Consider the following 15,113-nt stretch of genomic DNA (forward strand, 5'->3'; position numbering starts at 1 on the left):
CATAAATGGACAGGACAGCTGGACACAGCACTTTCTATATCACTATGTGTTACGGCCGCCGTCAATGCCCTCCTGTGTTTGTTGACATGGTGTATGCAAAGCGGGCTATGCCCTCCCGACTGCTGGTGGATTGGATGGACCAGGAAGGACCCCCCTAGTACCTGGAGGAAGAAGCTGCTGATTGGTGCTCCCCATTGGCCGGCCAATCAGGAGGAGTCAGGTGTCTGCCTCCAGCTTAAAGAGGCCACTCGTTTGCAGCTGAAGAGGGTGGCCAGACCAGACTTGTTTGAGACTGCGAGGACGTGGGCCTAGGAGTAAGCATTAAAAACTGATACCCTTCTTGCAGTTAGTCACTTTGTGGTGTGTTAGTCTCATCAAGTTCAGGGGTGCTGTGAGTCCTCTATTTTTGTGTTTTTACCAAGTGTTCCAGTTAAGTAGGGGTTTTGTTTAATCTTTTGTTTCCTTTTAGCTTTAGTAATAGTCTTCCTTTTGAAGTTCTCCTTTTTGTTATATTCTGTTTTTGATTTCTGCAGCACCCATTGGCCCACTTATCCTTTGCTGAGCGATGTTTGTCATTATTTGCCTGATTCCATAATAAATATCCTTTCCATTCCAACTGGTTTTATGTTATGCTTTGATACCCCTAGCTACGGGGCGTAACATAAGATGGGGGCTTGTCCAGGATTCTAAACTTGAATCCTGTTGAAAGGACGTTTATTGGAAGAGGGTAGGTGATAACGATAAGTAGCGGTCTGGTCTGGCGCAGCTGTCTGGGTATCTAGGTGTTTAGGTGTCATGGCTTCCGAGCGCTATGTCCTGGATGCATTCTTAACCAATCCGACTGTTGAGCAACTTAATATGTGTAGGAAAGATGAGCTAGTTGTTGTAGCGAGTCACTTTCAGATTCCAGTAACCAAAACAATGCTGAAAAGAGATCTTAAACCGTTAGTTATTGCTAACCTGGTGGAGAGTGGGGTAACTCTCCAGTGTTACCAGAGAGGAAGACGCTTCCTGTGGCTGTCTCAGCAGAGACAGAGAGTGTACAAACCCTTAAGCCACCAGCAGTCTCCAGGGTGGACGGCGAGGTAGGTGGAGGGCAAAAAACGCCCGTCACACTGCCACGTTATGATCCATCCCCAGAAAGCTTTAAATGAGGAAGCTGGAAGTAGAGGCTGATACGGCCGTAAGGCTACGGAAGCTCGAGCTTGAAAGCTCCCAGGGGGTAGAAGGCCTGCCTGCTACTGCTCCAGGTATGTCACTCACCACCCCCTTCACTCGTAGTCCTGCCGGTCCGATTACCATGTATTTTGATATAAGCAAGCACGTTGCTTTAGTGCCTTTGTTCCGTGAATCGGAGGTTGACTCCTACTTTAGTGTGTTTGAGCGCATAGCAGTTGCTCTACAGTGGCCGGCGGACGTTTGGTCTCTGTTGCTCCAGTGTAAGCTCCATGGAAAAGCTCAGGAAGCCATGGCAGCTCTCTCTTTAGAAGAGAGTTTAAACTATGAGTCTGTGAAATCTGCTATTCTGCATATTTATGAACTAGTCCCTGAGGCATATCATCAGAAATTTAGGAATCATAAATAGGCACAGAACCAGACCTATACTGAGTTTGCCAGAGAGTAGGGTGTCTTATTTGATAAGTGGTCCGCTGCTTGTTCTGCTGAGGACTTCAAATCCCTGAGGGAATTTCTTCTAGTTGATGATTTCACTTCCTGGGAAGGTGTTCCGGTCCCGTCCCACCGGGAAGAGACCCCGGGGAAGACCTAGGACACGCTGGAGGGACTATGTCTCCCGGCTGGCCTGGGAACGCCTCGGTGTCCCCCCGGAAGAGCTGGAGGAAGTGTCTGGGGAGAGGGAAGTCTGGGCATCCCTGCTTAGACTGCTGCCCCCGCGACCCGGCCCCGGATAAGCGGAAGATGATGCTATGCTATGCTATGATGATTTCAAAAAGTGTCTCCCAGAGCGTATTGTTGTCTACTTGAATGAGCAGAAGGCAACAACCTTAACTGCTGCAGCAACATTGGCTGATGAGTATGTGTTGATTCACAAAATTGCTTTTGCTCCCCCCCCGACAGGTCACGTCGAGCCCCTGTTTCGCCTCCCTCTTCACAAAACACCGGGCGTGGGAAAAGAGAAGGAATGTTACTACTGTCATCTCAGTGGTCATCTCATTGCTGCCTGTCCGGCTTTAAAACGCAAAGAACAATCGTCACAGTTCTCCCAACCTAAAGGCATTGGCCTGATTAAAACAGACCACAGTACAAAAACTGAGATTCGTAACTGCGAAGCGTTGGGTGCCTGCTTCAAACCATTTGTTTTTGACGCACGCATTTCACTCACCGGCATGCCTGTAGATCAGCACTCCGTCCGGATGCTGAGGGACACAGCATGTTCCCAGTCAGGGATTTTGGCGTCAGCGTTACCTTTTTCTGAGCAATCAGCCTGTGGGTTCGGATCGGTGCTTCGCGGCATTGAGATGGGCTACATTCCTCGTCCAGTGCACCGCGTTCACATCCAGTCGGAGTAAGTTACAGGATTTTTTCCTGTCGCTGTGTGTACTGCTCTGCCTATCCAGGGTATTGCACTTTTGCTGGGGAACGACATTGCAGGAGGTAAGGTGACTCCCATGTTAGAGGTGCTAGACTCGCCTCGGTGTGGTGCCTCGCCCTCAGACAATTTGGCCACTCCCACGGTTTTTCCTGTGTGTGTACTCACACGTGCACGCGCCCGTTTGCTTCGGGTTGATGGTGATAACACTGATGTTTCCTTAACCAACAGCATACTTATGCCGTTGTTTTCAGGTGGGACCGAGCGAGAGGAACCAGAGAAGCCCACCCCTGTGCAGCCTCTGCCTAAGGAGGTCGAGACCGCCGAGTCTCCCGTCTCAGTTTCGCTTCCGGTTACGCGTGTGCGCTTGGCGAACGCACAAAGAGAGGATCCATCACTGCCACGTTGTTTCAGAAGGGTGGTAAGTGACAATGAGAAAGCAAGTGTGGAGAAAGTAGTTTTCCTGCTAGATAATGATGTCCTAGTACGCAGATGGTGCCCTCTCCCAGATATTGAGGCTGATTGGAATGTTGTTTATCAAATAGTAGTACCTGCTGTTTATAGACAACACGTGCTGTCAGTAGCACACAAAAGTAAATGGTCAGGGCACTTAGGTGTCACAAAAACATATCAGCTGGTCTTAAGACACTTCTTTTGGCCGGGGCTAAAAGGGGACGTAGCTAAGTTCTGCCGTAGCTGCCATGTATGTCAGATAGGTAAACCAAACCAAACAATCCCTTCTGCTCCTCTGCATCCTATTCCTGTAATGGAAGAACCCTTTGATCGGGTGTTAATTGACTGTGTTGGCCCGTTACCCCGCACAAAAAGCGGAAACCAATATCTCCTCACCATTATGTGCGCGGCGACCCGTTTCCCTGAAGCTATCCCACTCCGTAACATTACAGCCAAAACAGTGGTAAAATCCCTCACCAAATTATTTCCTACGTTTGGCCTTCCTCGTTTAATCCAGTCGGATCAGGGTACACATTTTCAATCAAAAGTCTTCAAACAGGTACTCCACGCTGAATGTTAAACACGTGGTCTCTTCTGCCTATCATCTCAAGGGGCTCTGGAGCGCTGGCATCAGACCCTGAAGTCCATGCTTCGTAAGTACTGTTTGGAAAACGGCCCTGATTGGGATGAAGGGGTTCCGTTTGTTTTGTTCGCAGCGAGGGAAGCCATTCAGGAGTCTTTGGGTTTCAGTCCCGCTCAGCTCGTGTTTGGGCATTCCCCCATGGCCCGCTCAAAACCTTACATGAGCAGTTTATGTCGCTCAAATCTTCCCTGACCGAAAATGTATTAAACTATGTAAGCCACTTCCATGAGCGGCTACATATTGCTGATACACACGCTAAGCAATCACTGTCTGCTTCACAAGAAGTAATGAAGCGTCGTTATGACCGTTCTGCTGTGATTCGCTCTTTCTGTCCTGGTGATTTAGTGTTGGCATTATTTCCTATACCTATTTCGGGTCTCTCTGCCAAATTTACCGGTCCGTATGAGGTCCGTGAACGTCTCTAAACATAGCCAGGATGTAATCAAGCTTGTTGAACAAAATACATTTGTGTTTAGTAATGTGCCATCCACAACAACGGTAATTCAACATGATATTGAGCTGACAGATCCACGTCCAATAAAACAACATCCGTACCAGGCGAATCTATTTAAACGTGAGTTAATAAAAGGGGAAGTGCAATATCTTCTTAAGCATGGGTTCGCTGAACCCAGTTCTTGTCCATGGAGTTTGCCTTGTCTTGTTGAAACTAAGCCCGACGGCTTGCCTCGGTTTATTACTGATTTTCGTAAGGTGAACCCTGTTACAGTGCGCGACTCGTATCCGTTACCGAGGATGGAAGACTGCGTTGATAATTTGGGGAGTGCCAAGTTTGTGAGCAAACAGGACCTGTTAAAAGGGTACTGGCAGGTACCCTTAACTGATCGTGCTGCTGTTATTTCGGCATTTGATACTCCCGACCACTTCGCACAGTATAAGAACATGGCATTCGGCATATGCAATGCACCCGCTACATTTCAGCGTTTAGTGAATACCGTGTAATCAGGGGTGAATAATTGTAATGCGTATTTGGATGATGTAATTGTATACACAGATACGTGGGACGAGCACATCCGCATCCTAAAGCAAGTCTTCAGTAGACTCGCTCAGGCCAACCTCACATTCAATTTGGCTAAATGTGAGTTTGGGAAAGCTACCGTCATCTATTTGGGTAGACAGGTAGGGCAGGGACAGGTGCGCCCTGTGGAAGCCAAAATCAGTGCCATTTCATTCTGCCTTGTTCCCACCACGCGTAAAGCACTGCGTTAGTTTCTTGGGATGGCAGGTTAAAACAGAGCTTTTTGCCATAACTTTTCGACTGTTGCTCAGCCACCGACCCGTTTATTGAGCCCAAAAGTGGAGTTTGTGTGGTCTTCAGACTGTCAAGTCGCATTTGACAGTCTCAAGGCGCTTTTGTGTCACGCCCCCGTACTGGCGGCTCTGGACTTCGCTATGCAGAGAGAATGTTCAGGCAGATGGGAGAGGGAAACTCCACCTAGACAGGATAAAGCGCTAAAGCTATACTAAAATGTTCTGGGCGGGCTAAGGAAAATGTATGTGATAATAAACTACAAACGCCAAAATATGGAGTTGCAGTAGTTAATCAGCTCCTTTTTAATGCAATCAATTATTTTCTATTCCCTATTTGTAATTTATTACAAACATTATAGATGTTTCACTTGACATTATAAACTTTCTTGTGTTGATCATTTGCAAAATGTCATGTTGTAGCACAATAATGTTTGGAAAAGTCCAAGGTTGAATCTTTTTGAGACACTGTATCTATGGTCATACACAGCTGAGGTTAGTGAGAGAAGTAGTAGTAACATACCCTGTGTTAATGTTAGCTAGCTAACTCAGTGGGCTAGCTAGCTAACTTGTAACAAGACTGCTAAGATAGCTGTCTATTTAGTTTTGTAATTAAATCTTGTTTTGTGGAAAACATTTTAACTATAGCTAACACTGTACATTATTGTCCCTAGCACTAGTTGGGCTGAATTTCTCGTAGCTAAAGATGGCGACATTGTACTAATGTTTGCTGGATATATCCAGTCAGTAGTTCACTAAACTGGGACTTGTGAGGCCAATTCACAACCAAAGTGTGCTTTCAGCTTTCTGTGATAAAATGTTTTCTTTGGAAAAGCAGTCCACTCCACTATAGTATGTCGGTAAGATAGAACTATATTGTGGTGTTATGCTGACTTTGTATTTATTTTTTTCTTTCAGTATAATATAAATGATACTTGTCACTGTGAATCTCAAAGGGCTCCAGAAATGTTTTCTTATACATCACATGGATGGCCGGGTGCACGTGCGTGGCTTACCTGGAGAACACATGGCACCAGGATGCACTATGGGAAGTAGGCAAGCCAGCAGAGGCAGTGGGATGCTTTGGGCAATGTTCTGCTGGGAAACTTTGGATCCTGCCTTTCATGTGGATGTTACTTTGACATGTACTACCTACCTGAGCATTGTTGCAGACAATGTGCACCCTTTCATGGCAACGGTATTCCCTTATGGCATTGGCCTAGTTTAACAGGATAATGAGCCCTGCCACCAAGCAAAAATGGTTCAGGAATGGTTTGAGGAACACAACAACGACTTTAGGGTGTTGACTTGTCCTCCAAATTCCCTAGATCTCAATCCAATCGAGCATCTGTGGGATGTGCTGAACAAACAGGTCTGATCCATGGTGACCCCACCTCGCAACTTACTTAAAGCATCTGCTGCTATTGTCTTGGTGCCAGATACCCGAGCACAGCTTCAGAGGTCTAATGGAGTCCATGACTCGATGGGTCAGGGCTATATAGGCGGCAGAAGGGTGACCTACACAATATTAGGCAGGTGGTCATAATGTTGTGGCTGATCTCCACATGCACATGATGCCATTATTTCGTTCAGCCATGGCATTCATGCATGCAATGAATGTAGGCCTGTATCTCAGATTGGTGGTTGGCGCTGGTAGTTAGAATGCTCAACGCGTATGTTCGTTGTGAGTTTTCGCGGCCTTTACCTCTGGGATCACCCAATCAACTTACCTCCTGTTATTTATCAGACCTCAGTTTTAATCAGGTGATGGCGCCAAGCATCTTTGGTTATTTTACCCTTGCCCTAGGATCTTTTTATTTTGATTTCCCGTCTTCGGAGGGATTACAGCGAACTCAGTTTACCAGGCGCTGGAATGTAGCATAAGGTGTAACTTGACCCACTGCAAGGTCAGTTAACTTCCACCCCTGGCTTATGACACGTGTCTTTGGAATGGTTATATCGATCAATCCTCGGACGGAGGAACTTTTTATGTTGCCACCCGGCGGTTCCTAACGCTCAACAACATTTATAGTCGTGCTTATTTAGAACCGGTTCACTCACCGAGCCTATGGTACTGAAAGTTGCCCCTATCATACTTGCGCTGGCGTTATATAGCCTTTAGGTCCCCTTATGGTCCGTTGAAATTATTTTCTGGTTTTCTCCAAGGTGTGGGTATTTCCCAGCTGTAAATCACAACCCCTTATTAAAAATCTTATCTAACTAATGCTGATTTTCTGTCCATCTGCGTTCTCCACTAAGGCGGGGTCAGAGATCAGATCTTTTGTATGGCGGGGACTCAAGTTTCGTATTCCTTCTCTGGAACGAATCCTGGGTCAACACATCTTTTTACCCTACCAATAACTATCAAAACTTTAATATACTTACTTTAGAGTAAACCCAGAACAACTACCTCAAGGAATGAATGTATTTTTTACGGCACCTTGGGAGCAAACCAGTACCAAACACCCTCTCACCGACAATCGCGTCAACCCCTTTCTCTCCGTTTCCTGCAAGGGACCTGGACGGGGAACTGATATCGTGATTTATGGAGTACGCAGAATCTCACTGACTATTTATCTTTAGTAAAAACAGGGCAGCGGCTCAGAGGCAGAGGAATTATGATCAAGCATTTGACAATCACACACCCACACAGAGACCAAGAGGAGACAGAGCTCTTACAAGTTCCTACCTTTATTAAGTCAGTCACTAGTACAGACTCCCTCCGGGAGGGTCTAATAACCAAGAGTCAGATCAACTCTTCTCGAGTCTTCGCTCCATAAGCAAAAAAGCCCTGTCATTGGACACTCCAGGCCATTTTATATATTTTATTTTATTCATGATGCTCATGAGGGAGGTACACATTTTTACATAACTACAATGATTGGTTTACCATAATATCATCTTTCAGTTCCCTCCCTTTGTGTATGAAGGATGTACGTATTATACAACATTGTTCAATGATTGGTTTATCATTATCACATGACCCCAGACATTACCCATGGTCCTTATTTGGGGTCTATGTTAGCCCTCCCCATTTCTTCAAAGAGTTATTGAACGTTCTGTTCATACACAAACACAGAGGGGGAGGGGGGTAATTGTACGTATTCCGTCTCCGGTCCTGGTGTAGATTGCTGATCCGTCGTTGGCTGCTGCTCCCAAAACCCTCGGCTCACCTCCTGTACTCTGCCCTTTTTCTCAACAGAAAAGCAACAGTAGAGCTGGAGAAGCACTTCATGCCCACCGGTGGCCCACTAGTTTTTTGACGCTGCAGCTGCGGGCCGCTTTTTTATATAGATTCATACAACAAAAACTGTGCATTATACAGCAAGCATATGAAATAAACATGTGTAAATGAATGAATTTAATGTAAAAAATCAAAACTGTCCAGCAACAGATATAGAAAAATCACTTTATTTGAATGTGAAAAAGTGAAAAATAAACACAATACGAGGGCTTCAATCCAAGCATTGTGGTTTAGTGCTGCAGCTGTGTCATTCATATTCACAGCAGGTCACTGGTGCCTCTGCAATGTTTTCTCCCACCTGCACGGTCAGCAGCCCCTTTCAGGTACCTGGTGATCTGGTTCTGGACAGCCTCGTCAGTTGCACCCCAGTTGGAAGGATTCTTCCTTACTGCTTCTGTAATACAGTAATCAGATATTGTACTTAAATGGTCTGACATGTTTTTGACAAAAAGTTATAAAGAATCGAATAGGAATGTACAAACGTTCAAGTTAAAAAGGTTTATTTCTCATTTACGACAATGAAATGCTTGGTTTTCTTACTCCCGATAGTGCAGTTAAAAGTTAAAAAGTAACAGTAATTATAATTTAAAAAGAAGATGACACAAGATAACATAATCAATCAGTATTAACACTATACAAAAACACACATCAATAATAACTATACAACCGTAGTGCAATGTAAAAGTGACAGTTGAGCATTAAATATGTGGCAGATGTACATTGACTATGAATAGAAGGAAAGAGGGGTTCCTGAGTTGATCTGCCTTACAGCCTGTGGAAAGAAGCTGTCCCGTATCCTGTTTGTTTTGGACTGAATACTCCTGTACCTTCTGCCTGACAGCAGCTTGGTGAACAGTCTGTGGCATGGGTGGCTGGGATCTGTAATGATCCGTTTGCTGCTCCTCCTACAACTCTAGAGTTACCACCCATGACTGTATAATGCCTGAGACATGGTTATTGAACACTTATTTCTTTTGTGAATGCCTTGCCAACAGTTATAAAATATTAAACTGTGAATACTTAACATATAAATCCTTATTTTGAAATCTTGATAGCCCCCCCCACTACGAGCTCATGGACTGTTAATTTCAGATGCCATCAAAACTGCTGCTGTGAAATGTCATACTGAAATCCTAGCACAGTGGTTAGAAAGACATTTTTAAAAAACATTCATAACTTTAACTCTTCGGCAGAGTTTTGCAAAGCTACCCACAAGGCATTGGCTTGCATGATTCCTATTGGAATCAGAGTGTGACAGAAAGATGGATATTTTATGTAATTGTTACAATCATTTCAGTAGCGCGTGCAAAATATAAGTTTGACAAAATGATTAGATTATTTTAGACAAATGTATGTGTTTGATATTTGTGTAGCTAAGATGAATTAATCAGTCAAATTACATGCAAAAAAAGGATAAAATGTTTCCAAAATATCAGCTTGAAGCAGAGCATGCAGGGAACGTTAATCGAAAATTAAGGTTTTGTAAGCATTTACCCTGCAAAACACATTTTCATCCCAAGTTTCAAATTGTTATTACGTTTTAAAACTTACTTGCAAGCTTGATGAATTTATAAGGGACAGCCTCCCAGGTGTCTTCAGGTGGTGAACAAGTTCTGGCAAACTGCTGGTGATGCTGTGTGATGTTCAGTAGCAAAGTCCCCCTTTGAACCACAGGCGTGGAACTACTGCCACACAGTCATCCTCCTCTGGGAACAAAACTACAGAAAATGTCAATCTGAAAGCACTGTTTAGAAAATAGGTTTAGAAAAACGGCATGTTGCTGTTTACAGCAGCATAAGACACACAGGCTATTTAAGGAGCACGTTGGATACACAAACACACACACAAGTAATGGAATTGTAGTGCAGGTTTAGCCAGTCTAGCTAACAGCAAACAATGTTACTGCCAAGTTTGCTATCGCACATGTGGTTAACGTTACACAAAGAAACACGATTTAGCTAACATTACGTACCAGTTGATATAAGTTAAGAGGAATAAGCACAACATTCTAAATTGTTGATACCCAAAGAAACACGATTTAGCTAACGTTACCATACCTGTCACTAAAATTATCCAGTTTTCACAGCACTACTTTGAAACGTGGGATTCCTAGCTACTGTAGCTAGCATTCTTGTTGGTGTGAACAAAGGTGGCCCCTCCTTTGTTGTATTGTGTTTTTTCACTTGTTGTATTGTGCCTTTTTTGTTGTAATGTGCAATTCACATTGGCTACAGCACCATTTTCATCTTCTTTCCATTTTGTTTATACAGTGCCATCTATTGACATGTTTAAACACAGTAAAGAACTGTCCCCCATGAAGCGATTAGAGTTGAACCGGTACCATGCAGTGGAAAAGGGCCATTAGTTCAGAAAAGACTGTAAGCAATGGCGAGAGACGGCTGTTTCTAACGTGTGTGTGTGTATGTGTATGTGTATGTGTGTGTGTGTGTGCGCGCGCAAAACGCGAACATCTCTTTACCAGAGTTTGTTTCAAGCACCGAGACTAACCAAAACCAGCTATTGTGGTTCATGAATGTGTTTACTGTACATGTATACACAAAGTTCCTTTACACAAGCAATAATGCATAAGTCAAAGTCTATTTTATTTCTAAACTACCAATGTTGACCAAAATTCTCTACACTAAGATTCAACAATATTAAAATAAAGTTAATACAAAAAAATCAGTGCAAGAATAAAAGGGGTAATCGCATCTCTGCTGGAAGAAAATGGCAAGACTACACATGAGCTAGGCACATCACAGCGCATGCCCTCACTTCGGCGGCTAGCCACCAGCGTAAAGCAGTTTGAGCCGCTTGTGGAAATCAGGAGACAAATAATTGCCCACTGGGGAGTGTTTATTACGTTTGAGGATGGTGGAAACAGTTGCGAGGACAAGTGATGAAGGGCAGAACAGGTATGTTTATTTGTTTTGACAAACAAAGGATTCCTAAACGGAGTGTTTTAGAAGTCAGACACACCGGCCCTGGATCAAAAGCATAATACGCCAAAAACCAAGCAGAAACAAAAGAATACAGAAAACTGCTACGACCATGGATACTCACACAAACACTGAATCAACAATAAAAACCCTATTCCCACCTACAGTCTAAATACCCCCCTGATTTCCAAATAGGCAGCAGGTGTTTAGAATACCTAGTTCATGTCCCTTTGTAACTGGAGTCCTTCTGAAGGAAGGTGGCCCAGGACCTGTGGTGGCTATAAGGAAGGAGGTGCCGAATGCTGGATTAAGAAGGGGGGGCGGATCCAGCAATGACGTCACAGAACCCCCCCTCCCCAAGCGCTGCTCCGGCTCCAGGGTATCTCCCACGAGGCGACCCCGAAGGTTAGGAGCCAGGCGGTTGGGACCATGGCTGTGGAAGTCAACGATAAGCGAGGGATCCAGAATATCCAAGGCATCCTCCCACAACCGCTGTTTGGGGCGAAGCCGGGAGTCCAGCAATGAGCGCCCCTTAATCTCCAGCTGAGGGGGTGGGGAGTTGTGGGAGCACTTCTGCACTCCGAAACCAGTCATCCATGGCCGGAGCATCGGTCTTGCTCGGGTGCCAGAGAGCTAGGGCCGGTTGGTACCCAAGCACACACTGAAATGAAGTCATGATGGTAGAAGCATGGTGTGATGAATTTTGGGGTATACTCTGCCCCGGGTACATACCTGGCCCAGTCCCCTGGCCTGTCAGCTCTTGCTTCTGTCACTCCACCTGCCTGTTAGATTGGGATCAGTATCCAGATGTCAGGCACACTGCGACCCCCAGCCCCTCCATAAACGTTCTCCATTGCCATGAGGTGAACTGGGGTCATGGTCGTATGCGATGTCTTCCAGAATACTGTAGTATTCAAAGACATGCTGAAACAGTGCTTCTGAAACTTGTAGGGCAGTGGGCAGCCCGGCTGAGGGCAGGAACCTACAGGCTTTAGAAAAACGGTCAACAACAACAATAAGTCAGTAACAAAGTGTATTGAGAGGGTCTTTGGGGAATAAGTAGCGAATATAATTTCCCTTAGGGTAACTAGCAAGGGAATTTGCTTTGTGCGAAGAACCTCCCAGCTGAGGTGTGGCCACCAGTATTTGTGTGCCAGGATGTCTACAGTGAATGCCATACCTGGCTGCCCTGTTGCAGGTGAGATGTGGGCCCATGTGATCAGCCGGTCCCTTATTTCGGGCGGCACGTACTTGCAGTTTGGTAGACACAAAGCCGGAGGAGGTTGGATGCCCTGAACTCATTGAACAGTTGTGCTCAGAAGTTTGCTTACCCTGGTTATGCAAACCAGGGTATGCAAACCAGGGTAGTGAGTAGTGACATTTTGGCATTGATTTTGAAAATGTTACTGATCATGCAAAAAAATATATATATTTAAGGATAGTGATCATATGAAGCCATTTATTATCAAATCTTTTTTTGGCTCCTTTATAAATCATAACAAAATGCACCCAAATGGCCCTGATCAAAAGTTTACATACCCTTGAATGTTTGGCCTTGGTAAAGACACACAAGGTGACACACACACACAGGTGAAAATGGCAATTAAAGGTGAATTTCCCACACCTGTGGCTTTTTAAATTGCAGTTAGTGCCTGTGAATGAATAGTCAATGAGTTTGTACTGAGCAGGCTAGATAATGAGCCATGGGGTGGCACGACCCCTCCTCCGTGACATGTGTGTTTTCAGTTTTTTCATTGGTTTCGTGGCTGAATGAGTTTCTCCCCTGTGCGCTTCTGTCTGTGTGATTGCCATCTGTCTGTTCTTGTCTCTCAGGCAACGAGTGAGGGGGCTTGACGTCTGCACTGGGGTGTTTCCTTTGCCCAGCTGCACCCTATCCACAATCACCTGTTCCTGCCCCTGCTAATTACCAGCGGTATTTAGGATAACTCCTGACATCCCGTCCCTGCCCAATTGTTAGATAGCCTCAGTAGGTTCATTGCATAACAGCTAATTTCTGTGCTTCGTTTGTTCCCTGTCTTTTCGTGTTCGCCTGTTTGTACAAGTCACATCATTTTGTTTTCCATACCCTGCCTAGACACACTTGCCCTGGGAGATTCCCCAGTCTCACCTGGATTATCGGACATGCCCTGCCACACCACCGGAATACTCACCAGCTCCACCCACCTGGGATATCGGACATGTTTCATTACACCACTCGGATTGCTCACCTGCTTCACTTACCTGGAACCTCCGACCCATGACCCCGCTCCTCACTCCTTTTCAATAAATCCTCTTGATTTACTTACTGGTCTGCGTTTGGTTTCCGGTCTCGAAAGCCTGACCTGGGGAGCACAAAAGAGCTGTCAAAAGACCTGCGTAACAAGGTAATGGAACTTTATAAAGATGGAATGCCAGTCAGTACTTCTTACGAATTGGAAAATCCGGGGATCTCTTGATACCAAGCCAAGGTCAGGTAGACCAAGAAAGATTTCAGCCAGAACTGCCAGAAGAATTGTTTGGGATGCAAAGACAAACCCACAGGTAACCTGAGGAGAAATACAGGCTGCTCTGGAAAAAGTCGGTGTGGTTGTTTCACGGAGCACAATACGACGATACTTGAACAAAAATGAGCTGCATGGTTGAGTTGCCAGAAAGAAGCCTTTTTGTGCGCCAATGCCACAAAAAGCCTGGTTACAATATGCCCTTGACACGCCTCATAGATTCTGGCACACTGTAATTTGGAGAGACAAGACCAAAATAGAGCTTTATGGTCACAACCATAAGCGCAATGTTTGGAGACGGGTCAACAAGTCCTATAATGAACAGAAAACCATCCCCACTGTGAAACATGGTGGTGGCTAACTGATGTTTTGGGGGTGTGTGAGCTCTAAAGGCATGGGGAATCTTGTGAAAATTGATGGCAAGATGAATGCAGCATGTTATCAGAAAATACTGGCAGACAATTTGCATTCTTCTGCTCGAAAGCTGAGCATGGGACGCTCTTGGACTTTCCAGCATGACAATGACCCTAAATGTTGGAGCCATTCCGTGTATTGGGATTGGTTGGCGCTGTGATCTGCGCCAACCCAAGTCTTAAGGCTAATTAGGTGTGACGCACAGCGAGGTGCATGGTTTTTGACCGTGAGACACGGCGTGTAGGCACCTCATGGACACTGAAAGTTACGTTTTTTTTGAGAAATGTTTTATTTTCCATTATGTTAATAAATGGATTGGCATATCCCACTTTAAGTTCAGTATTTTGAAAGTTTATTTTTAGTGAATCTTTTTAAATTTTACTATTTAACCCAAGAGGAAACAGCTTGTCGAAAACACGCGTGCAAAACAACTTAAATGTGCGCCAACATTTAGTAAAAACCCTCTCTATATGAGGACAAGTCTGATCAAGTTTATACGACACGATCCTTGCTGTGCTGTTTTACGCACCTAGTTCTCGACTGTGATCGGCTGAATGGAAACGCTGGCGCATTGGATAGCGAGGCGGCCAGGAAGCAGTGATGAGGGGCGGAGGTCGGTGACGGACAGCGGTGATCGGTAACGGATGTCCGAAAATAAAACGCTTTGTGCCTCACATTGATGAGAGCGCTCTCACATTGGACAGTGATTGGACATTTCGATGCATATAGTACGTCTCCAAATGAAGGAAAGTTATCTTGGACCTGAAACAAGTAAACGAGGTATGAGCAGTTAACACACACACACATAAGATGTATGAGCCAGAGCTGCAGTATAAACAGCAAGAGTGTGACAAGATAACACAATACATTGACAATATGAAAGAATTTGTAAGGGGTCTGAATACCTTTGCAGGAAATATTTTCAAATTTGAAGCACCTAGCCTATATACATTTTTAACTGTTAGTTTGGTTAGTTGTTTCTAATAATTAAAAATAACAATTTACCCCAACTCATAGTATTGCTCAGCTGTGCATGATGCACGCCATACTACTTAATTTTCATTGAAATTATGGGAATGCTTAGTTCTATTTGAGGGGTTTATTA

At 44.8% G+C, this 15,113-nt stretch overlaps 1 long non-coding RNA gene across 1 annotated transcript; it reads left to right on the plus strand.

The window, feature by feature from the left end:
- The first annotated feature begins 2,876 nt into the window (after positions 1-2,876).
- Positions 2,877-13,533, plus strand: LOC114839625. Its single transcript, XR_004576084.1, has 3 exons — positions 2,877-2,969; positions 12,927-13,080; positions 13,189-13,533. It is a non-coding gene; the product is annotated as an uncharacterized LOC114839625 (long non-coding RNA).
- The last annotated feature ends 1,580 nt before the right edge of the window (positions 13,534-15,113 follow it).

The sequence above is a fragment of the Esox lucius genome, chromosome 8 (assembly GCF_011004845.1).
Source record: "Esox lucius isolate fEsoLuc1 chromosome 8, fEsoLuc1.pri, whole genome shotgun sequence".
Classification (NCBI taxonomy): domain Eukaryota; kingdom Metazoa; phylum Chordata; class Actinopteri; order Esociformes; family Esocidae; genus Esox; species Esox lucius.